The sequence below is a fragment of the Lontra canadensis genome, unplaced genomic scaffold (genome assembly GCF_010015895.1).
Source record: "Lontra canadensis isolate GAN:19392208 unplaced genomic scaffold, GSC_riverotter_1.0 scaffold187, whole genome shotgun sequence".
NCBI lineage: Eukaryota > Metazoa > Chordata > Mammalia > Carnivora > Mustelidae > Lontra > Lontra canadensis.
The window spans coordinates 259,733-282,907 of NW_022631181.1; the positions used below are offsets into that span (position 1 = coordinate 259,733).

General features: G+C 56.1%; 1 protein-coding gene across 1 annotated transcript in view; it reads right to left on the minus strand.

The window, feature by feature from the left end:
• Positions 1–14,409, minus strand: part of FAM222A (family with sequence similarity 222 member A) — a 53,106-nt gene extending 38,697 nt beyond the window's left edge. The window contains exon 1 of the mRNA XM_032847415.1: positions 14,312–14,409. The gene's annotated coding sequence lies outside the window, so the exon portion shown is untranslated. The remainder of the gene's footprint in view (positions 1–14,311) is intronic.
• Between the last annotated feature and the right edge of the window lie 8,766 nt (positions 14,410–23,175).

Below are 23,175 nucleotides of genomic sequence, written 5' to 3' on the forward strand. Positions count from 1 at the left end.
TTTTCCATCCGTGAAACCCCTGCCTGGCCTTAGCAAGACTGAGATAAGATTGCGGGGATTTCAGGAGCAGAGTCAGGGTGTGGAAGGGTTGGTTGGCTCCCTTCTGGAGAGGAAGGTCGGCTAGGGTGGGAGCTTCTTGCTCCCTGGGTGTCCTGCACTTGATCCCACCCCGGGACAGGCAGCCTGGTCTCTGGTCTGTTTCGTATCCCTTTCTTCCACTGGGCGGGGACCAGAAGTCTGAGGCCAGGGCTGCATCTCTATCTTGGACTTCACTGACAGCCTACTATGCGCCACACTGTGGCAGAAGAGCTGGGAGAGATGAAAAGGCATGGGGAGCCAGTGGCAGGAGGCAGGGTGTGGGACCCAGGGTGCGGGGACTCTAAGCCCCACCGGGATGGAAGACTACTAGGGGAGAGCAGAGCTGGACTTACTCTACAGAGAAGGGAGGCATGTTTGATGTTTGTGGGGGGTGGGGGGGGTGGGGGGGTGGGGGTAGGGGTGTGTGTGTGTGTGTTGGGAAGGGGAACAATGAAGGCAGTCTCCATGGAAGCCTTGGGCTGACAAAGGCACAGAAGAGGGAATGGCCTGGTGGGTGTGAAAGGTCCCAAGTTGCTGTGATAAGCCGTGGGAAGCCACGTGGACTTTGGGGCTGCCTGTCAGTGCTCTGGGCCTCCCACAGCACGGAGGGGACTTGGTCAGTGTCTACAGCGGACAGCTGCCCAGTGGACTGGGTGGAGGTCAAGAAGAGACGAAGAGCTAGGCTTTCTGGGAAACTACCCTCCCTGTGTTCCCAGGACCCTTGACAAGTCGCTTCAGTTATCCAAGCCTCAGTCTGCTTTTCTGTAAATGGGACTGCAGCAGGGACCCCCTCCCCACCATGAGACAGTCCCTGCCGTGTGTTTATGTTCCTAAGACTTACGCCACCTGCCTGCCCCTGCACACTGCCTCAGCCTGTCCTCTTGCCTCTCCCAGGAGGGGGCAGGGGTGACAGAGGGCCCAGGCCATGGTCGTGTAGCCTAAGCAGGTACAGGCTCTGAGCTCAGCCCTTCACCCGTGTCCTGGCACATCTCCCAGTGCTCCCCGCAGGGGTTCTATTCCATTCCCATTTTTAAGCTAAGGACACTGAGACTCAGAGGAAATTTAGCAGGTAGGGCAGCCATCAGAAAAAGTCCTGTCATCAATACCCACTAACACGACAGCTGTTAGCACAGAGCCTGGCCAGGACGGAGGGACAGAATGGATGCCTAGTGCCTGCCCAGGGAACAAAGGCACCCAGCAGCCTTCTTGAAGCCACCTAGGCTACAGAGACAGGCACCTCAAGTCACAGCCCTAAGTCCCGGGACCCAAGACCAATGGGGCACAAAGGGCAACTCCACAGAAAGAAAAGGCATTGAAATGGGCCAAATACTGGCCCCGAGAGCAGCTGGGACTATGGTGAGTCCCCTGTCCTCTCTTGAATCTCTGTCTTCATCTGTGATGGGACTACTGCCCTTTACCTGCAGGGTTGCTGGAATGCACACAGTAGGCCTACAGCAACCAGGTTAACAACTGCCCTTGGCTCCTCTGGCAGCCAGAGGTTCCAGAACACAAGAGCAGGCAAATTATGGTGGAAGGTGGCAGCTGGGGAGACAACAGGATCCCTGGCCAGTCCCCTGGGGGTGGCGGCAGACCTCTGTGGAGGGCTTGGGCCTCCCCGGTCACACAGGGTGGCAGCTGGCAGCATCCCCTCCCCCACTGAGCACCACACAAAGGGGCCTCTATTCCCCTGCTCTGAGCATTTATCCTTGGCCGGCTGGGCCGCACCGCCCTCTCCCCACTCTGCTGGCAGCCCTGCCTGGCCCCGGCCTACCCAAGCCTATACAAAGGCCGGTGTGTCCCCGCCAAGCCAGCCTGGCCTTAGAAGACCCCGTCTGCAGGGAGGGAGAGAGAGCTCAAACTGGTCCTGGGGCGGGTGCCTAGTGTGTGGCAAGGCCTCACATCCGGGCCACGATGAGGAGGCAGCTAGGAAGGCAGGGGAAAAAGATTTTGGAGAGAAGAACCTGAACGTGGCTCCAGCTGCTCATAGCTGTGTAATCTCAGATTGGTCTTGACCTTGATTTTCTCATCTGTACAATGGAGACAATGACCAACTTTTGGGGCTACTGAGGGCTCAGTTAGGTGATACACGGCCTAACACACAGACAGCACCTCAGGGCCAGATTAAAGGCAACAGGAGGGGGTGGGGAGCCTGCTGGGAGGGGGTACAGCACCCGTGGTAGGCCCCTCCATCCCCAAGACCCACATATTTTGGTGCTGACCCTCAGGCTGGGTGCACCCCTGCCTGCCTGAGCCCCCCCTGCAGGGGGTGGATGACAACAGTTACTCCTGATGAAAACACCAGCTGTGTACTAGGACTTTCAGATCCATCACCTCCTTTCAACCCTACTGGCGTGATGACAAGGTGCAGCCAGTTGGCGTAATGGCAACAGGCTCTGGAGCCCGGAGAGCCCGGTCCAAATCCCCACACCACTTCCGGCCGTGAGACTCCTTGGCCCCGCTGGGGACAAGGGCAGGGCCCAAGCAACAATCCAGTGTGATGCACAGCATCCTCAGCCTGGGGCACAGCCCCAGTAAGCCTGAACCCCTCATCACCAAGCTATAAGTCCTAACTCACAGATGGGGAAACTGAGGCCCAGCTGGCAAGCCACACATGCCTGGTGTGCAGGAGGCAATAACCCCAACGGATCATTCCAGGAGCGGGACTCAGGGTGCGACGCCAAGGCTGCTGGACTCTGACTCCCCCTTTTCTGCTAGAGGATGCTGCAAACACATTTTGGCAGTTTTTTACTCATCTTATAGGCGTCCTCGGCTCAGTGGGCTGGTGGGCTGCAAGACCAGTGGAGGGTGGGACATGAGAGCAGAGCCTGATGCCTGACCCATTCCCCCTGGCTGACCCCCAGGAGCCCTCACTCTGCCTCACCAAGTCCCCCTTCTCTCTCCCCAACCCGCGCGGGGCGGCCAAGTGAGCAGCGGAATACCAAGTAATTAAGTCAGCGTACACCATCCGGGCGCCCAGGAACACTGTGGAGTTTCCCTTTTATGTTTATAGCAATTGTATGAAAATGTGCAACATGGAGCGGCACCAGCTGACAAATGAGACGAAACAGACAGGATTCCGGGCCGGCTTTTTTCCGGGCCTGATTGGCATTAATTGTGAGCGTTTACAAAGCACAACTCGGCGCCTGACATTTGCTTCAAGCGAACATTTCCTTCTAATAGTTTTAATGATTACAACGGGAGCTGGTGATCGCTGCCGGGCGGGGAATGGGCTGCCTGGTGCCTGGCCTGGGTTCCTGCCAGGGGTCTGACCAGGCTGTGCTTGCCCGGGGCCCAGGGGTCCCACTTTCCCCTGCTACCTGTTGTGGGAGGGCTGTGCCAAGTCCCAGGACTGGGGCACCAGGTCCCCTGTGTGGGGCCTGGGTGCAGGCACACACTAAGCCCCCAGCTCAGAAGATGATGGGGGAACCCCCAGGCATGGTGATCCTGAGTGCAGACCTGGGGCAGAGGGAGGGCAGGGGAAGGACGAAGAGCCATGGGATTTGGCCGACCTGGCTCTGAGGCTGGGGGGGGCCTCAGGTGCCTCATCCCATGACATGGGGTAGGAAGGACCCCACAGATGCTGGCAGCTATGTCTTTGCCACATGACCTTGGCCCAATCCCACCCCGACTCCAGGCCTATCCTCCTTCACCTATGACATGAACATCAGGGACTTGGTCAGCCAGTCACACTTCCGTGTTCCGGTCCCAGCTCCACAAACTTGGGAGAGCCCCTTGGTCTGAGCCCATTTTCCTCAACTGCAGAACAGAGTTCAGAATGCCCGCAGGCTACAGACTGGTTCCTGGACTCCGGCAGAAAGGGTGCAAAAACCCTGAATCTCTGGCCAGCCAAGAGCCTGTGGCCCATTTCATCCTGGAAAGTCCTCCCAATACCTCGCCCGCTCACATGTCCACTCAGTAGACCTCAAGTGTCCTGCTTAGGAAGCTGGGAGGAGGGGCGCCTGGGTGGCTCAGCTGGTTGAGCAGCTGACGCATGATTTCCGCTCACATCATGATCTCAGGATTGTGAGATCGAGCCCTACAATGGGCTCTGTGCTCAGCACGAAGCCTGTTCAAGATTCTCTATTTCCCCGCTCCCTCTGCCTCTCCCCCAACTCAAGCACATGTGCACTTTCTCTCTCTACACAAATGAATAAAATCTTAAGAAAAGAAAAGAAAAAGTCACCTGGGTGGTTCAGTCAGTTTAGCGTCTCTACCTTCGGCTCAGGTCATGATCCCAGGGTCCTGGGATTGAGTCCCACATTGGGAATCCTTGCTCAGCGGGGAGCCTGCTTCTCCCTCTGCCCACTCCTACCCCTGTGCTCACTCCCTCTCTGACAAATAAATAAAATCTTTAAAAAAAAAAAAGAGAGAGAGAGAGAACCTGGAAGGACATCACTAGCAAATGCAAAGACCCTCCCTTGAGGACAAGTTATGACAGTTTTGGATGCACTTGGGATGCATTATCCTACTGACTTCTCCCCATTCTACAGAGGGAGAAACTGAGGCACAGTGAGGGAGAAATGAAGTCTCCCAGTTGGGATGAGGTGGCCCAGCCATCGAACCCTGGCAAGCTGCCTCAGAGGTGAGTCCTCTCAGACCTGCCTGATGACCAGCCCACTTAGGCCCTGGGTGGAAGCACCCCCCTTCTGAGGGCCTGAGGAGGGCTGACCCCACAAGTGGGGGGCTCAATGTCCCAGCCAGGCTGGCAGGAGACCCAGACCACCCAGAGGAAGAGAATCTGTAGGGCCTGGGCAGCCCCATCCTGCTGGGCTGGAAATAGAAGGGGGTTTCCCTCATCTGTGGGCTCCACAACACCACTCTTTCCCACATCTCCATCAATGTGGGGCAGAGCCGCACCCCATGACAAGTCCTGCTGTAGAGGCCAGCCAAACAGCATCAGTGAGGTGGCTGTGAAAGGACAGTGGGTCCTTAGATAGCTACAGGGCATGTGCAAAGGCCTGGAGCTGTGGAAGACCCCTGGGGGTTCAAAATGCTGGCAGTTTGCAGAGGCAAACTGAGTGGTGATCAGCAGTCACCCCTGTCCCCCCACCAGCCCCCTGCCTTTGCCAGGCCCACTCAGTAGGGAGCCCCCTGGATGCGTCCCTCTTCTCTGCTTGGCTCCAGCCACCAAAACCTTGGCAACCACTCCATTTGGAGTCAGTTTGGGGTGTGGGGCAGGGAGAATTTTTTTTTTAATGGGAATTTTTTTTTTTCCCTTTTGCATATGGTGGCACAGATGGGCCCATGATCCATAAAAACTGTTTGCAATTAAACTCCCACTTTGCATGGCTGGATTTGTCAGTTGTTTGAACCTCGAGTGTGGGGTTCCACACGGATGGGGAGATGGGATTCGGGGCAGGGTGGGGCTGGATTCTGCAGGATGGGCGGAGGCCCAGGAACCTGCTCTGGGCGTGGGGCCCAAGCTGATGGGGTATCATGACAGCCCCGCCAGCTCCCTCTCTGGGCATCCCCCAGCCCTCGCCAGGACTCGGAGTGTGGCCAGGCAGCTGGGGTGGGGCTTGGCAGGGTTTCCCAGCCCGGTGGAGACTTGGCCCGTGCTGGGTGCCCCGGCTGCGGGGGTAATGAAGGGGGAGAGAGAGGAGCTAATCACCCCTCAGCCCTGCCAGAGCCTGGGTCTGGGACGAGGATAGGCAGGAGGGTGGTCAGGCAGTATGAGCCATCACGGGGGGTCCAGCAAGCAGAGTGCAATGGCAGGTTCGAGGCTGAGAAGCCAGAACCACTGGCCCAGTTGGCAGAAAGGTCTAGGATGGTGCCAGGAAGAACTGCCAGGAGCCAGCAGAACGGGCTCCTTCCTTGTCCCCAGGGGAACTGGCCCAGTCTCCCTAGGCCTCTGTGAAGCAGGCAGGGAAATCAAGGCAAGCACTGAGAATATCTCAGGGGCCCAGGCTGCCCTTGCCGAACCAATAGGCTCTGCCTTTGGGAGCTTTTTCAGAAAGCTTCTAGAATGGGGGCAAGGGGCCTGCACCCCTTCTACCACTCTTGGCCTCAAAATGCCAGCCTACACTGCCCCCTCCTACCTCCCCAGCTGCCACCCGGGGATGCTTCTTGTTTGGGTTCAAAAATGCATCATTTGGCTTTGGGAAATCCTGAGATCGCTAATAATTGTTCCCCAATGAAAAGCATTAAGGCCCTGATACCCCCTTCCCCCCGCCCCTTCCAAGCTGGGAAAGAAAAGTCATAAAAATAGCTTGTTATCTCACCTATTGAGGCTCCGACTGGATGTTACTGCTAATTGGGTATAACATCCTTGTCTTGTTCTCTCAGAAGCTAAATCAAGAAAGCGCCACCGCTGCGCACTAATTATATCTCCGGCCTGCAGCCCGCAGCTCGCATCTCTCCCTTTACGGAGTTAAAAAATGGTCACGAACCCTCATCTTTTATCCCCCCAAGCACCGGGTCCAGGCTGCCCGCCAGGCGTAGACAGCCCAGCGGGGAGGCCGAGGCGGTGCTGTGGGGATGGGTGGCAAGGTGTGGAGTGCCGAGAGGGAAGCCAGGGCCCCGGGTATCGGCCTGGTTGGCTGCCTCCCTCCGCCACCACCCCAGGCCTCTGGTCTCTCTCCTCCGCGCAGCTGGGCCCGCTGGGAAGTCGGGAGCATGTCAGCCCAGGGAGCATCCGTTCGCTTATTCATTCAACACTGCTTTGGGCTAAAGCTTCCGGTAGACCAGAGGTAGCCCCAAGCACCAGCTAACCTCCCTGGGTTCGAGGAAACACTGAATGAATATACCGAGATGGGCCAGGAGCGCTCCTCTGCTTAAAGAGCTGCCACAGTTCCCTACCATGGAGTCCAGAGGCCCAGACCAGCCCTGGCTCCTGTCACAGTCCCCCATGTCTCCACATTCCAGCCATGTCCAGCCAATTATAGGACCCTTAACCCACACTAGGTCACTCCCGCCTGCCTGTCTCTGAGCTGCTTCTCATGCTGTTCGCTTCACCCAGAAGGGGCCCCACCCCTTTCTCAGAAGGACCAGCTCTGTCAGAAGGCCCCCAGGGCTTTAACGACACCTCCTCCAGGAAGCCTGCCTTGGCTGCCTGCCACACTTGAGCCGGCTTTAGGCTGTGGACCTTGAGACCTGAGTGTGAATGTCAGCATAGCTGCTCATCAAAGTATACTACCCTATTCTGTTTAATGGCTCTGAGCCTCGATTTCCTCATCTCTAAAATGGGTTAACATGTCTTCCTAGAGGAGCCAAGAGGCACAATGCAGTGCTCTGCAGAATGATGAATGAGAGGGTATCCGTGAAGGACCGAGCTCTCAGGAAGAGCTCCGTAAAGGCTGTTATTATTATGCAGGCAGAATGCTTTTGGAATCCACCCAGAGCTCTTGAAACGAGCATGCACTGGGCCACACAGACACAGGTCTCTCCGGGAGCTGGAGGATGGTAATAACGGGACTTTTACACTTCAACAGCTCCTGCAACCGCAGAACCACCTACATCCACGGAGAAGACCCCCCCAGTGTCCCTCATTCTGCTACCATATGGAGATGGGCCGGGAAAGACCTCTGAGCTCATCAAGGCCAGGCAGGCAAGCAGGCTTCAGCTCACAGGCCCCACTGATTGATTGGAGCTGCCTGCCCAGAGCCCTAGAAAGAACCCAAGGTCAGGGGAAGAACTCAGCAGGGGAAGAGGGCGGCAATTGATTGGCGATGTCTGCCAAGGGCACAGCGGTGGAAGGCAAGCCAGGCATTCCACAGATTTGCCATCCTTGACATTTTACAGAGGACACAGCTGAGGCTGGGCTGGGGTGGGAAGTAACTTGAGCTCAAGGTCATGCATCTCATAAGGAAAACAGCTGGCCTAGAACTGGGTCCCCTAGGCCCCTGCCCTAGGATCCTAGGATCCTCCCTGCCTTCCTTCCTTCCCAGGAGGAAGACAGGCAGAAGCTAGCACAGATAGCCAAGGGGATTCTGCTGATCTGCCAGGGTGCCCTGGGCTGTCATTTTACCTTGCTGAGCCTCAGTTTCTTCATTTACACAACAGGGATAAAAATACCCTTCCCACAATCATAGGAAGATTAAATGAGAGAACAACGTGTCAAAGCAGGAAGCTTAGTCTGGGGCACAGCAGAGGCTAGCAGTGTCCTTTGAGCCCCATAATAGGCAAAAAGGGTTTAGACAGAAATCTCCAAGGCTGGCCATTGAAAATCCCTCCTCTTCCTCCTCCTTCTCCTCCAGGGAGCCCTCCCTGGTTCTCCCAGCTGGTAGTAATGGCTTCTGCCTCTGATTTCCTAGCCTGCTTTGAGAGACTGGAGCCCCGAAGGGCAGGGGCTGTATGCGGCCTGTCCACTGCAGTCCCCCTACCCCTGGCATGGTGCCTGCACACTGTGAATTCTTGTACTGTGGTGACCGACCCGCTGCACTGTGATGGGGTGTCTGAGGCCTCACCACCTTTTAAGGCAACTGGGCATGCTCATTTCTGCGTCCCCAGCACCTGGCAGGGAGCCTGGCACAGAGCAGTGAGCTCTCTGAATGAACGGGTGAATACAGAGTAAAAATAGCAGGTCCTGTTTACTGCCCACTCGCTATGGGCTCCTGCCAAGCCTCACAGCTGCCCTCCAACGTGTACCCCTGGCCCATGTGACAGATGAGGAGAGGGAGGTCACACAGATGCTGAGGAACAGGGCCAGGCTCCCAGTTCAGGGCCCAGGGGCTGCAGGCTGGAAGGCTGTGCCCCTCCACCTCTCGCAATGCCAAGCTCAGACCTGGCCCCTATGGAAGCTGCCCCTGCCTTGGCAGCGAATCCTGGAGCAGACAGCTGGCTGCTGGACCGCCCTCCTCCCCCTCTTCCTCCAAGGGAAGCCCCTCCTCCCCACAGACTCCGGGTCATTAAGTTCTGCATCATTAAGTCCCCATCCCCAGGAGCCTGTTCACAGCCAGCCTCAGCCTTACTCCCTGACCTCCCAGGCCTTTGTCCCCTGTGCCCTCTGCACAATGGCAGGGGCTTCCCAGGGCCCCAAACAGCTGCTGTGGCTGGGATGCTGGTTTGCTGTGGGGCTGGGGTGACTGGCTGGGGCCTGTGCCTGAGCCCACCCACTTCTGAAAGGCTCCGACTCACCCGGGGAACTCTGCACACTTAAGCACATCCCACCCACAAGCCTGGGGGCAAACTGCCAGTACTTCCTTGAACGGATGAGAAAAGTGAGGCCCAGGGGGGCGCCTGGGTGGCTCAGTGGTTAAAGCCTCTGCCTTCAGCTCAGGTCATGATCTCAGGGTCCTGGGATCGAGTCCCGCATCCGGCTCTCTGCTCAGCAGGGAGCCTGCCTCCTCCTGTCTCTCTCTGCCTGCCTCTCTGCCTACTTGTGATCTGTCAAATTAAAAAAAAAAAAAAAGAAAGAAAGAAAAGAAAAGTGAGGCCCAGAGAGGCAAAGTGACTTGTCTGAGCACACACAGCTAGTGAGAGTGCAGGAGCCCAGGGTTCAGGGGCAACTCCTAAGGCCCTGCAAAGGTTGCCAGACTGACTCTCTGCACCCGGATTTGCTGGCTTCAGGTTGTTCTTCCCTAGACACATCAAGTACTTAGCTCAGCACTTGAGGCCCAGCGCACTCTCTTAGTTTTTCTCCCTTTACCTCTTCCCTATTATAAGCTCCCCCTGACTTTCCTGGTCATGTCCTCAAATCTCAAAGTCCCTCTGCCAACAACATCATCATTTACTCCACATGGGGCAGATTCACCCAGTCCTCAAGCCCAAGAGCAAAAGCTCCCTCTGTCAGGAAGCCCTCCATGACCAGCTGCAGTTTTTCCCTCCTCCAGCCCTTCCTCTGGCTCTGACCAAAATTCGAGTTAGCTGCAGGCTCCTCTTCCTCCTCATGGAGCCTGTGGGCCATCTGAAGGCAGGGTGCCCTTGCCCAGCTCAATGCCTGATCCCGAGTGGACCCAGGAGGTGGAGGAGGGGGTAGCTGGAGCCCCAGGCTCACTCCTTCATCGGCTGCTCACTGGCCATGTTGCCTTCCGCACTCCCACTTCTGGCCACCAACAGACTTCTTGCTTGTGCTCCTTCCTGACTCTGTGACCTTGGGCAGGGAAGTTAACCTCCCTGTGCTTGTTTCCTTCCCAGTAAAATGTAGTAACAGCACCTGCATTTCTTAAGGCGAGGACATACATCCCAGGAGGTACAGGTGACCTCCAACCCAGGAAGGCTCACCGCTATTATTTCTGTCTACATCTCATCCGGGGACCAGCACATGAATTTGGGGGGCAGAGAGACCTGCAGTTCCAACCACTTATTGCATATATGACTCTGAGCTGGTGGCTCATTCCTCTAAGCCTCTATTTCCCCATCTCTGAAATGGTACTAACTCCACCCACAGGAGCAACCGCGATCTCCGAACCTCTCTTTTGTTCGAGGCACGCAGGAGGCACTCCGGTATTTCTCAACTAACGAATCAGTGGTCCAGGTGTAAGGAATCCATCCCCCTACCAGCCTCCTCCTCCGCCCACCCTAGCCTCCAGAATTCCCTTCCCAACCCCCAGCCCGTGCAGACTAAAATAGTCATTAGGCAAATTTCAAAAGATGTCAGTAGCTTATAATTATAGTCGACATCCTTCTGAGATAAAAGTGATTACCTTGGATGCAAATCACTTAGCAACCAATCAGGGCGGTGGGCGGCGCCCGCGTAGGTGACCGGCCCCGCGCAGCCCACCGCCCGCAGTCCGCCGGGCACAGGAGTAGAAAGCGCACAATAGCTCTTGACACGCAAATGGGTTAACACAATAAAGGCGGCTCCGGCCGCTGCTGGGTGGGGGGGGGGGAGGAGAGCAGCAATTCCCCGCCCGCGGGAGGTAATAAAGCGGCCCTTTTGTGCGCGCCTCCTCGTTCTCACCCCCGCCCCGAGCCCAGAGGAATCGCCGCCTGATTGAATTACGGTTCATGAATATGAGCTGCTCCTATTGCCTCCTCCGGTTTGTGAAGGACTAGAAGGTGGAGGGGGCCGGGAGAGGTTTTGGGGGGCGGCGGGAGGGCGCTGGCCAGGGCCCAGCCCTGTAGGAACTCAGGTAGGAGGGAGCCACGTGTGCTCACCACGTGGGGTGCCCTGGGTAGGTGGGTGGGAGATCAAGTGGAGGGTGGCTGGAAGGGTCCCTGCCTACCCTGCAGTCTTTGATCTTTGGCTCCAGGAGGGACTGGGCTGAGCCATTCGAGGCACTGTTCTGAGGATGAGACTCAGAGAGGCAAAGCTGCTCACCCAAGGTCACACAGCCAACAAGGGTGGACCCATTCCATCGCGTGGCTCTTAACCATGAGCCACTGCCCACCAATGGGGTTTAAGCAACCCAGCCCAGACCCTGGCCAGAACAACTGTGAGGCTCAGAAGAGAGAGGGGATGGGGGAGCTTACGAGCTTAGGTGGAATTAGACAAGTGAGATAAGGATTACTGGGGTGAGTGGGAGCTAACCTTGAAAGAGGAGACTGGTCAGGGTTACCATCCCTGTTAAAGAGCCCTAACTGGATCCTGTCCCCTGCTTCAATCTCTCCCATCCTACCTAAGTCTCCAGGGTCCCTGCTTCCCCTCATCCAGCACACCCAGCACTCATAGGCCACACCCAATGCCCAGTACACGCTCTGCACTCCTCTGTCTGGTGGATCCCGGTTGGTCCCAAGAGTCCCAGTGCACCCCCCGCCCCCAGAGGGCCCTTGCCAACCTTCAGACTGGTCAGGAGCCACATCTACCAATGTTGCCGTTGACCCATCGACATCCTTGACTTCTCTACCAGCAGAGTGCGTACCTGGAGGGTCCCTGAGGTGACAGAGTGCAGCCTCAACCCTCCTGGTGGGGAGCTAGAAGGGGCATCTCTCTCAATGCCTTCCCCCCCTCAGGGCGCTGGCCCACCTTACTTCCCCCAGTGCAGGAGAAAGGGGATGCCAGGGGTGAGGAGAGCAGGCTGTCTGCAAGGCCAGCAGACAAGTTACTACTCAGCTCGAGAGTATCCTGTAAGCAAGGATTCAAACTCAGGTTTCAGTGTGGGAAGGCCTCTTGGTGAGGCCAGACTCCTTCTATAGCCGACAGCCCCCCACTCTTGTGGGGACCCTGTCCAACAAATGGTGTAAGGCTTCCTCTCCCCCTGGGGAAGGGTGGGAAGACCTGGGGACTTCGGTGCTGGTGCCAAGGCACCTCAGAGCTGCGGGGCTGCACACCTGAGACTGTTTCCTCATCTGTAAAATGGGCCACCACGCGTGAGCCACTCTGAGCGGTAACTGAGCTCCCCCTGTGCAGTGCCTGGCAAGCGAGGAGACGCCGGGTAAGCTGGCATCCCCTCCTGCTCGTCGCCGGGTACTATTGCCAAGCCCAGGGAAGGGAACAGAAGGAATTGCCCAATTCTGACAGCCTTTCCCTCCGCTTTGGCTACGGAAGTGTAAATACTCCGAGGAGGACCTCCAACCGCCTGTGTTTGTGGAGCTCTGGCGCACACTCCGGGTTTGTTTCTAAACTGGGAAGCTTCGAGAGGCAGCGCAAACAGCCCTTCTGCCCACCTCTCCCACTTCTCCCCCCGCCCCCATCTGCTGTTGCTCTGTCCTTGGAAGCCTGTGTGTTTAACGACACCATTTCAGCTGGAAATATCATCTCCCTGCCAAGCCCCCCAAAGCAGCTCCACTGATATTTATTGACCTGTTAATCTAGCTAGAGAGCCTGGGAGTAGAAGAGAAAAAATGCTAGCTGCATCCAGACTGGGGCCTGGCTCTCATAATGACCCCACACACACTTCCCTCTGCTCTCACCCCGCCCCACAACGAAACAGTGCCACGGTTCTCTAACCTTTACCTCCAAATGCGATCACACCACTTTCACCCACATCCGACAATAATAGCAATTGCTGGAAGGAACTCAAGACGAATCAAAGAACCCAGCAGCAGGATACTGGCTGGGGGTTCTCTGGGCCTTCACAAGGAACAGGGCCAGGGCTGGGGCATTGTGGGGGGTGGGGGAGTGTGCGGCAGAGAGGGCCGGTGCCTGACTCCCATCAAAGCTGGCCCCTGGCAGGGACACACTTTTTCCAGACCTTGGCACTGACGGGACTGACTTGCCCTCCATTCACTTAATAAGCACCATACTGTGCTTGTCAAAATCATCTTAAACAGCAAAAGGAGAGCGGGAAGACAGGAGTCCAGGCTTGGCCAAGGCCCTTCACCTTGGGGTTGTGCAGCAGGGGAAAACCCTGGACTTGAGGGGTAGCAGGCAGCAGCTCCTCTGCACCTTCCCCGCACCTTTTTCCTGAGCGGAAGTGGCCTCTTTTAAGGGGGGGCGGGGCACATCTCTCTAGGGACCCTGGGAACTTCAGCCGCTGGCTGGGTGTATAGTGGGGTTCGAGGAAATCTCCGTAGCATCCCTTTTGAAAGCACAAAGTTGCTCTGTTTGGCAGTCCTGAGCCCCCAGGCAGTGCCAGGCTATATGGGCAAAACTGAACACCTGTCCTCGGAGGGAGGAGCATCAGCAGAGACAGCTGGCACTGCTTCCCTCCCCCACCTCATGAAAAGCTGGGGATTTAGGTCAGAGGACTGCAGTTGAGGCTGGGGGCGGGGGTAGGATCTGCCTTCACCCCTCCCTTACCCAAAGGCATCCAGTCTGCCCCTGGTTACCATGACCCCGCCCCCTCCGACCCTGGGTCAATGCAAGTCCTGTCGCCACGGCAACCCCAGTGACGTCAGATGCCTGGCAGTGACGTCAGGCTGTGGCCCCACTGGGAAATCCACCATCCCTGTGAGATTTTTGTTGGAATGAGGGCTGTATGGGAGACCCTGCTATGATCTAGCATTGGAGGGCACAATCCTCAAACGCAACCACCTGCATGGGTGGGACTCCACAACCACCGCTAAGCGGATGTCCCCTGAGGACCTCAGAGGCTGCTCGGGAGCACCCCAAGGGTTCCATCCTGGGTGCCCTCCTCCTTGGCCCTCCAAGACGCGGGAGTTCCCTGGGAATTTTCGCAAGATGGAGCTACTACCTTTGTCTGTTGGCTTTAGGGGTGGGGTGACCTTTCCTCTCTGGCATACGCCTCACCCGAGGCTCTGTGGAGTCCCCCAACGGGCTCCCAAGCTCCATGCCGGCCGCTTGGCCGGTCTAGACAAGTTGTGTGTGAGCGGGAAAGGGCTGGGGGGAGAGAAGGAGCATCTCTGCTTCAGGATTCCCAACAGCTCAGGGCCCCTTTATTTCCAATCCGGCCGCCCCGACGCCAGGGAGTGCCCCCGGCTCCAGCCCGGAACCCCGCCCCGCGGAACTCACCAGATCAGCCAGGCCGTTGAAGGGCACCAGGTCTCAGCGGCGATGACTCTTCGCTCGCCGGGTCGCAGCCATGCAGAGGCGGCAGAGGCTGCCTGAGACCGACCCCCTTGGGGGCCGATACCTTTCTCCGGGTGCAAAGGGACGCTGTCCGTGAGGGTGATCCAGGCACCGACTCGCGCCGTCCGAAGTCGGGGGTGGCGGGTCTCTCCGCTCAGCGTGGGTCGTACCCGCCCAGGACCTGGGCCGTTCCGGCGCTCAGGTGGCGCATCCTCTCCGGGGCCTGTGCTCACCACGTCCGGCGGGCGGCGCTGCGCCTCCCCTCGGGGTCCCGCTCAGGGCTGCAGCTCTGCCCGCGCCGCTCCCCGGGGCGCCCTCTCCGCTCGCGCCAGGAGCCCGGTGGCCACGGCCCCTCTCGCCGGCCCCAGCTGCAGCCTGTCTTTGTTGCTTCCTCTCGCTCGACCGCCCGCCTGAGGCTCGCAGCCCCCCGGTCCGCCTGGGGGTGTGAGGGGGGTCGTCTCCTCCAGGGTTACACGCACCTGCAGCGGCCCCGGTTCCTCACCGGGCAATGCACCGGCCCCCGCAGGTTGCAAAGAGCGGCGACGAGAACGTACTGGCCCCTCCTCCTCCTACTCCGAGCCCTGGGTGTGGGGGGAGGGGAAGCTGGAGAGTGGCGGCTGCGGCGGCAGCAGCGGGCGGCGGAGGCTCGGATGGCAGCCCGGGGGGCCTCGGCGCCGCGAAATAACCGGTCCGGGTGGCGCAGCGCGGACGTAGGAATGGCCCAGAGCACGGTACACCTGGCGTGCGAGCTCGCGAGCTGCAGCAGGGGCGGCGCGCGCCGGGCTCTCACGCGCCCGGCTCTCACGCGCCCATGGCCCCTGGCGGCGCGCAGGGGCTCCCCGGGCTCAGCCTCGCGCCGCCTGATGCGCGCCGGCGCCTCGCCTCGTCTCAGGCCCAGGTGCCGCACGCCGCGTCCCGCAGATAGCGGGCTCGGCTCTTCACCTCCCTCGGCTGGAGTACGCAGGCTCTTCGCAGAGCCGCCGGCTCAGCAGTGCCGCCCGTTGCTCCGCTCCGGCCCGACTGACAGGCGCGAGCGCCCGCAGCGGCCGCGGCGTCTCTCCCCCCGCCCGCCCCCTGAGGTCCGGCCCAATCAGCGGCGGCCGAGAGGCGGTTACCAGGGTGACGCGGCGCCGCGTCCTGCGGGGGGCGGGGCCGGGGGCCGCCACGCGCGCTTTTCGCGGCAAAATTCAAAGGCCGGCAGGGCGGCTCTCCAACCTCCTCCCCCAGGCTGGGGCGAGGCGGGACCTTCCTCTCCAGGACTGCAACTCCCGGCATGCGGTGCGCAGACGCCGGGCGGAGGGGCCCCGACTTGGGGCGCGGAGCATGCTGGTATTTGTATTCCCTTTGTCGGGACCCCGAGTTGGAAAAACCGGTATCTTTTATTGAGCACATATTTGAGACAAGACACTCTGCTAAGAGCATTATCTGCATTGTTTCTTTTAATTTTGAAAACAATCCTATGAGGAATTTGTTAAAGATAATAAACTAGAACTTATGTAACAAAGTACTCTAATGTTCACAACAAGCTGGTAAGATAGGTATTATCACCCCTATTTTACAGATGAGAAAACCGATATGGTAGGTACTATTCTCCCAGCTTATAGAGGAAATTGAGGCTAAGATATATGAAGTGACACTCTGTCCGGAGTGCTTTGCCCCAAGGCATATTTTTGGCGTTGGATGATTTTTGGCATCACAGTTGAGATCATGGACCACGAACTATATACCCCTGCACTGTGCTGAGCTCTTTACAAAGTCCACCGCATGGTACCCACACCACAGATATGGACGGCAGGTCCTGGTATTCTCCTCCACTTAACAAACAGGGAAATTGAGGCACAGTATCACCTGGTACCCAAATTTTGACTCCATCAAACTGTATTGCACCTTGCCTTTTACTTTCTTTTCTTCTTCTTTTTTTTTTTTTTCCGCCTTTTACTTTCTAAGCAGCTTCATAGGTTCTCAATAGGTCTGTCTGACAGCCCATGGGTGGCCTGTTTAGCAGTCCCATTTTATAGCTGGAGAAACTGAGTCCTGGGAGGGACAGTTCCCTCAGTTGCCATGTGTCCATTCCACAGCAAGTTGGGGAGCCAGCTTTCCAGGAGAGACTTTAGGATCCCTACAGAAATGCAAAGCCGCAGCCAGAACTCCTCTGAGCACTGTCAGGCTATGTCCGTGTGACCCCGTGGAATCCCATGGAACTTGGGTGGGATTCCATCCTTGTCCTTGCTGGCTGTTGGCTTCGGACATGTACCTTCATGGCTTTGTGCCTCGTCTCGTGTCTGTGTATCATAATGCCTATCAGAGGGGGTTGTTGTGTGGACAAAAAGTTTTGCTGGAAAGGATTCAGAACACAGTAAGTGCACAATAAATGCCAACTGTAGTCATCTAGACCTGGAAGGCTTTGAAGACCCTTGTGAGTGTGCCCAGTGAGATGGGCTGCTTATACCGGCTGGTGGGGACGGGGTGGGGGCGGGTTGGCTAGCCTACTTTTAGGCCAGCCAACCTGCCCCTATCCCCAGCCTGAGAGGTGCCCGTGGGGGAGCTCCAGGGCCAACCAAGTAGGCCACCCCCTGTCTTATCTAGGGCAGGAGCTGGCCCTGTTTCAGGCCCTCGAGCGGCTGCCACGAGTGCCATTCCCAGCAGCTCCTGGCTTCAGGGCACTGCTCTAGTTCTCCTGGGCTGTCCCACCCAACCGTCTTGGAGTTGGAGTCGGAGTGGGGATTTACCTGTGAACTTGATCCAATCCCCAGCTGCTTCCTCTCTCTCGGCTCCAGGGGCCAGCTGCCAGACCTGTTAGTGACGTCAGGGCAGGTTGCCAGGGCAATGCACTGGGTGGATCCAGGGTGTGGACAGGTGGAGAGAATTTGGGGCAGGACTCAAGCCAGGTGCAGGGACAACAATGGTAACAACCAAAACCCTGTGAAGAAAGGGCGGGAAGTGGAGAAGACTGTGGGGCCACACCATCCTTTTTCCTAAGTTTGGGCTTTTTTCCATCATAAGTTGACTTGACACCTACTATGTGCAGGGTACATGCTCAGTGCTGTTTATATCACGTATTTCTATCTCCTTTTATCTTCACAGCACCCCTAGGAGGTCTATTCAATTACCATCCACATCTTATAGCCAAGGAAGGTCATGTGACTTGCACAAGGTCACACAATGACAGAACCAGGTCCCAAATGCCCGAGCCCCTGATCTTGATTTATTGCACACTGTGCCAGCCACTAATTGACAGGGTGTGGCCTTGAAGGCAGGATTCCTCTCCTCTTTGGACCTCAGTTTCCTCTGTTGTAAAAATGGAGTGTGGGACTTACGACCCAGCCCTACCAATCAGGCTTTTGCGAGCTGGCACCCCTCCCTGACTTAGTGGCTTCCAAAGGTCCAACTGTGGTTCCAATGTCCAGCCAGGGGTTTAGAAGGTCTCCACCTCCAAAGGTCTGTGAGCCCATGATGAGCAAGTGGTGGGATTTCAGGCAGGAGCGGGCTGGAACATAGCTCCACAGGTGGACAGCTCCGTCTTGCAGGTGCCTCTCACACACATCCAGGCAGGTGAAGAGTCTCAGAGATGCTCAGCTGCAGGCCTTCACATATACCCTCCCACACTCATACAGTGCCCATCACCCTGAGGCCAGGCCTTCCTGTCCATGCCCCCTGGCCGCCCAGTTCCCAGCCTTGATCCAAGCCTCCCCTTGCTACGGTCATGTGCAATAACTCTGCATTATGTGAATGGAGACAGTGTCAAGATAGATTTGCCACGGTCCACGGAACCATTAGGCGGGCCAGTGCTTGAATGTTGGCTCTGGCCAAGGGTTCAAGAGGCCCTGAGGGGGTTGGGTGACAGAGAGCACCTCAGTCCTCACTGTCCCTGTATACCTCCTATGTTCCCGTCTTGCTGAAATGCCTGCACATCCTCCCAGGTGTCTCTCTGACTTCCAGTCCTTTACCCATTCTGTCCATTTCAACTAGTTGACTCCCCCCAGGTAGTCAATTCTTGCTCCTCCTCCAGATTTTAGCTAGGGTGCCACTTCCTCCGGGAAGCTTTCCCTGACTACTGCCCTCCAGGCTGGGGCACTTCCCCCTTCATATAAGGGTCCACTTATTGGACAGTCTTCCTCACCAATCTGAGGGCTCTGAGAGGGCAGGGGCTGCATTTGAACTGCGTTAGCCCTATCACAAGCCTGGTATACAGTCAGCACTCGATATTAAGTTTTGTTGAATTAATCTCTGAATCAGTGAATAAATATGGCTCAGGTTTTCTTTGTAGTGGAGAAGCAAGGAGAGGAGGAGGGGATGGAATCAGACCAACTGGGTTTGAATCTTGACTCCAGCCATGTGACTGATCTGTTCTGTGCCTTGATTTTCCCCATCTGTGAAATGGAGTTAATTGTCACATAGGCACTGCTCAAGGGGTCTGGAGCCTGAAACTTTTGCTCCCACCCTCCCATGTATGTAAGGTTAGTCATGCCCATTCCCTCTTTAACTCTGCTCATTCATTCATTCATTCATTCAGCATTTCCTAAGTGCCTGCTCTGTGCTAGCCACTAGGGATTCAGCAGTGATCCAAATACAGTCCTTGACCTTGTGGGACTCAAGTTTCATGGGGGGACAGATAAGACAACTAGCAGTTATCATCTAGGGTAACAGGAGAGGGAAAAGCCCAGAGCAGCCACCTGCCCCAGCTGGTGGATTGGGGATGGTGGAAACGCTGATCAGTGGCCCTTTGAGAAATGAATAGAAGGTAGCCAAGGGGAGGGGTGAGGGGAAGAGTGGTCCTGGCAGAGAGAATCGCCAACGCAAAGGCCTAGTGTCCCAAGTGAGGGGGATATGAAAGCCCCAAGAGTGGAGATGGTCAGAGTCTGAGCTGGCCTGGGGAGGAAGGTAGGGAGGCAGAGACTGATTTTTGTCCTGGTTGGGGGAGCAGGCCTGCCCCAGCCTCCCTCTCCAGCCCCCACCTGCCTCACCTGCCCTTGTTGCCATTATCTAGGCCAGAGCCTGGAGGGAGCCGAGCCCCCATTGGTGCACACCATGTAGGTTTTTCAGAGATAATTTAATCAGAGCTATTAATAAGCAGAAAAGAAAGAGCGCTTTATGCTCCTTCTGGTGAAAAGGGGAAAGAAGAAGCACGTGTAACCTTGTTATTCACCCAGCCCTGGCCCCCAGTACCTGGAACCTCTCCCTAGGGCAGGCCCAGGGAGATGGTGCCAGAAGCCCAGGAGATGGAGGATGAGGAGGCCCACAGAGCCTCAGGGACCGGCCCCTGCCACACTTACCTCTAGCCAATTTGACCCCCTCTCGATCGCTGGCAGGTGCCAAACTCTTTCCCTGAGGCCTTTGCCCAAGCTGTTCGCTCTACCGAGAACACTCTTCCTTCCGCTCTTTGCACGACCTTAGTCTCAGCTCAAATGTCACCTCCTCTGAGAAGCCCTTCCTGACCACCCCATCTACAGTTATTCTCCCCAGAGGCCCTTCCTTTGCTTTCCCTCTGCAGTGCTTATTATTGTCGGCAACTCCCTGGACACTTGTGGGTTGACTTGTTTATTTTCTGTCTCTGGTCTCCATGGTCAGCTCTGCGGGGGGCAGGGAGGACTGCTGGGCGTCATCTTTGGTGCTGTACTGCCACCACCTTGCACACACTAGGTTCTGGGTCGATATTTGTGGATGGAATTGGAGAAGGTTCAAGATGCCTGGGGAGTTGGGATAGCCACCAGAAGGTGGTGGGGTCCCTTGTACTAGGAAAACCCAAGAGAATCTAGGAATTGTTAAATCCCCCTTATTTCACCCCTGGGGATTAGGAAGCCCAGAGAGGGGAAGGAACTTGCACAAAATCATGAGGTAAGTTTGGACCAGAGGTGGGCCTTGAGCCCAGAGCCCTCTTGGGGCATCCAGTTTCATCTGAGTCTCAATTCAAAGGGAATTCTGAGGCCTTACCATGCCCAGAAGGGAATGAGTGCTGTGCTGCCATCAGTTAGTGATGTCAGCCGAGTCTGGGGTTGGCTGTCGGGGGTTTGGAAAGAGCACTGGAGTGGGAGTCCAGGATTTCTTTCCTTCAATCAGCACCACCAGCTTGTCATGGGACCCCTCTGGACAAGGCAGGCAGCTTCCCTGGGCCTCAGTTTTCTCAACCGAAAGTTGGGACTACTTAACCCTGCCTATTTCAAGGAAGGACCAGAAGCATCATATGGGCTCTACAAAAGGTCATCAGTGATGATTAGTGTAAAAAAAAGAGGTCACAGTAACAGGGATATGCATATAGTGAGGTCCCGCTATGGACCAGGCACCACCCCAGGTGCTTCTCATCTGGGATCTGTAAACCTTGCAGCAAGCCCATGAAGGGGAACCACTGGCCCATGTTATGGATGTGAACCTTGAAGCTGGCGTCAGTTGCCTTGCTCAAGGTGGCATGGAGCTCCTGGGTGGGCGGCATCGGGATCTGAACCCTGATGGGTCTCTGTGATAGCTTTCTGACTTAGTTGGAGGCCTTAACACACAAGAAACAGTGACTGGATGTGGGGGTAGTCCCCATGACCCCCCACAAGGTCAATCTCTGCTCTCTGGCCCCGCTGGGCCGGGTTCTCCCAGGCTCTAAGTGGCAGGGAGATTTCCAGAGGATTAAACCCAGCCTGCCCTGCCTCCCCACCCCACCTCAGCCTGGAAAAGCCAATAGGCCCTCCCAAGCCTGCCCGGCAGCTCTCCTTTTGTACAAAAAGTTATTGACTTATCAAGGTTAAAATACATTCAGCACAGGCCAATAAAACAGGGATATGGCCGCATCCCGGCTGTCACGCGCGGCCTGGTTTTCATGGCAACAGGCTCTCTTCTGCACATGAAACGGTTCAGTTGTGCAAAGTTCAGGCGTTACATAAACAGGGAGTTAACAACAGCCGCAGAAATCAATGTCTGGCCAGGCATGGCCTGGAGAGATAGCATTGATTGGGCCCTACGCTGTCGCTGTCGATATGCCAGGTCTCTGCTTCCTGCCCAGTCGCTTTGGGCTCTCTCCCAAGGCCCCAGCCCCTGGATCAGGGCCATAGAGCTCCAGAAAGGTGCCTCGGCCCTGGCCCCAGAGTCCCTTTCTGGCTAGGATCCAGCAGGGAGGGGATCTGTTAAGCTGTCTGCAGCTGTTTCATAAACTATTCTATGGCTCAGAGATGCCATTCCATTGCCTTAAAATAAGTTTACCCCATTGTTAATAGAAAAGAGAAAAGCATCTCTCTGCCTTTTGAGCCCTCCTTGAGATAAAAAACAATCCCATTGACCCTGTGTTTAGCCGTAAAAAACCAGCCATATGTCAAGATGTGCCCCAATCAGGTCAAATAGATCAGGATATGAAACCAAACTGGCTGGGTGACCTGGGATAAGTCACTTGACCTCTCTGAGCCTTGGCTTTCTGTTTTCTAAGAGTAACAGCATCAACTTCATGGGGGTAGGGAGGAAGAAATGAGGGGACAAGTGTGAAGCCCCTCGCTTAGGGCCCATGTCAGGAAGCTAACCCACTGTGTCTCTCTTCTACTATGCATTCCAGCAGGTACCTAAATGGGGTAGAAAGAAACAGGGAATTAGGAAGTGGTATTTGAGCTCCAATCCCAGCTCCTCTGCTAGCTGTGTGACCTTAGGCAAGTCATTTGACCACTCTGAGCCTGAGCATTCATTCCCTTATGTAGTATGGCGAAGGTGCCTTTGCAAGAGTGAAGAACAAAATAAGCTCACTGTTCTGGGCAGGCAGAGGTGACCAGTAAAGCGTCATCAAATCAGGTCCTTCCTCCAGTATTCCAACGTCAGATCTACCCACCCTCAGAGAATGGAAGCTCTCATGGAAATTTCTCTCAGGAAAGGGAGGGTTCCAAAGGAAAGAGTTATCTGTCCCATTTACTGGAATGTTCTTAAGGGCAGGAGCCAATCCTTGTTCATCTTTCCGTGGTCAGTGCTCGGTGCAAAGCCCAGGTCTATAGTAAGATATCTGTGCGTGCTTGTTGAACAAAGTTAAGCTTGTCGCAAGAGCTGACTAGGCCCTCTCTATCTGGCATGGGATAGCATGGAGACAGCAGGACGGCTAGGATGATTTAGAATGGGTTTGAAGTGCTTCTTGCCACACTGGGTATGGCATGAACATCTGTCCAGTTGCACCAGTAAGATGTCAGGGGCTTGTTTGTTACAGCGGTAGTGTTGCTGTTACAAACTCACAGGACTTCCCAGAAGGGACTCAGAACACTGCCCCCCTCTCCCTGCCGCCCCCAATACAAACACACCAGCACAGTCCTCTCCAAGCCATGAAATGTTACAGAGCTGAGAGGGGGACCCTTATTTAATAAAGCAAGTGCATGAATGGGAGAATCCAGGTAGTGGATATTGAAGTGTTTGTGGTAAACGTCTTTCAACTTTGCTGTATGTTTGAAATGTTTCATCATAAAATGATTGAAAAAATGTCTATTCCAATAGTTTCAAAATTTTCCTAGGAACCTTAGGGCTTTAGGAAGATGTGTCAGGGACCACTGGTTATGGTGGGGGAGGGCAGAGGAAGCTGGAAAAGGGAGAGCCCCAGGGTCCCCGCTATCATCCTCTGCCTCACCCACTTCAACTAGAGCTCGGTCTATTTCTTCTCTTTTTCATATTGGAGTTCCGCATGTGATTTTCATTCGAGGAAAGGTTTCCACTGTTCTGACAATAGAAGCCTGAAAGCCACTGAGTTCAATCCTCTGGGGTGATTGATGGGGAATCAGGTTCAGAGCGGGAAGAGACTTGTACCAGATTGCACAGTGAGCCAGTGGCTGGGTAGAAATTCACACCCAGGTCTTCTGGTCCCCAGG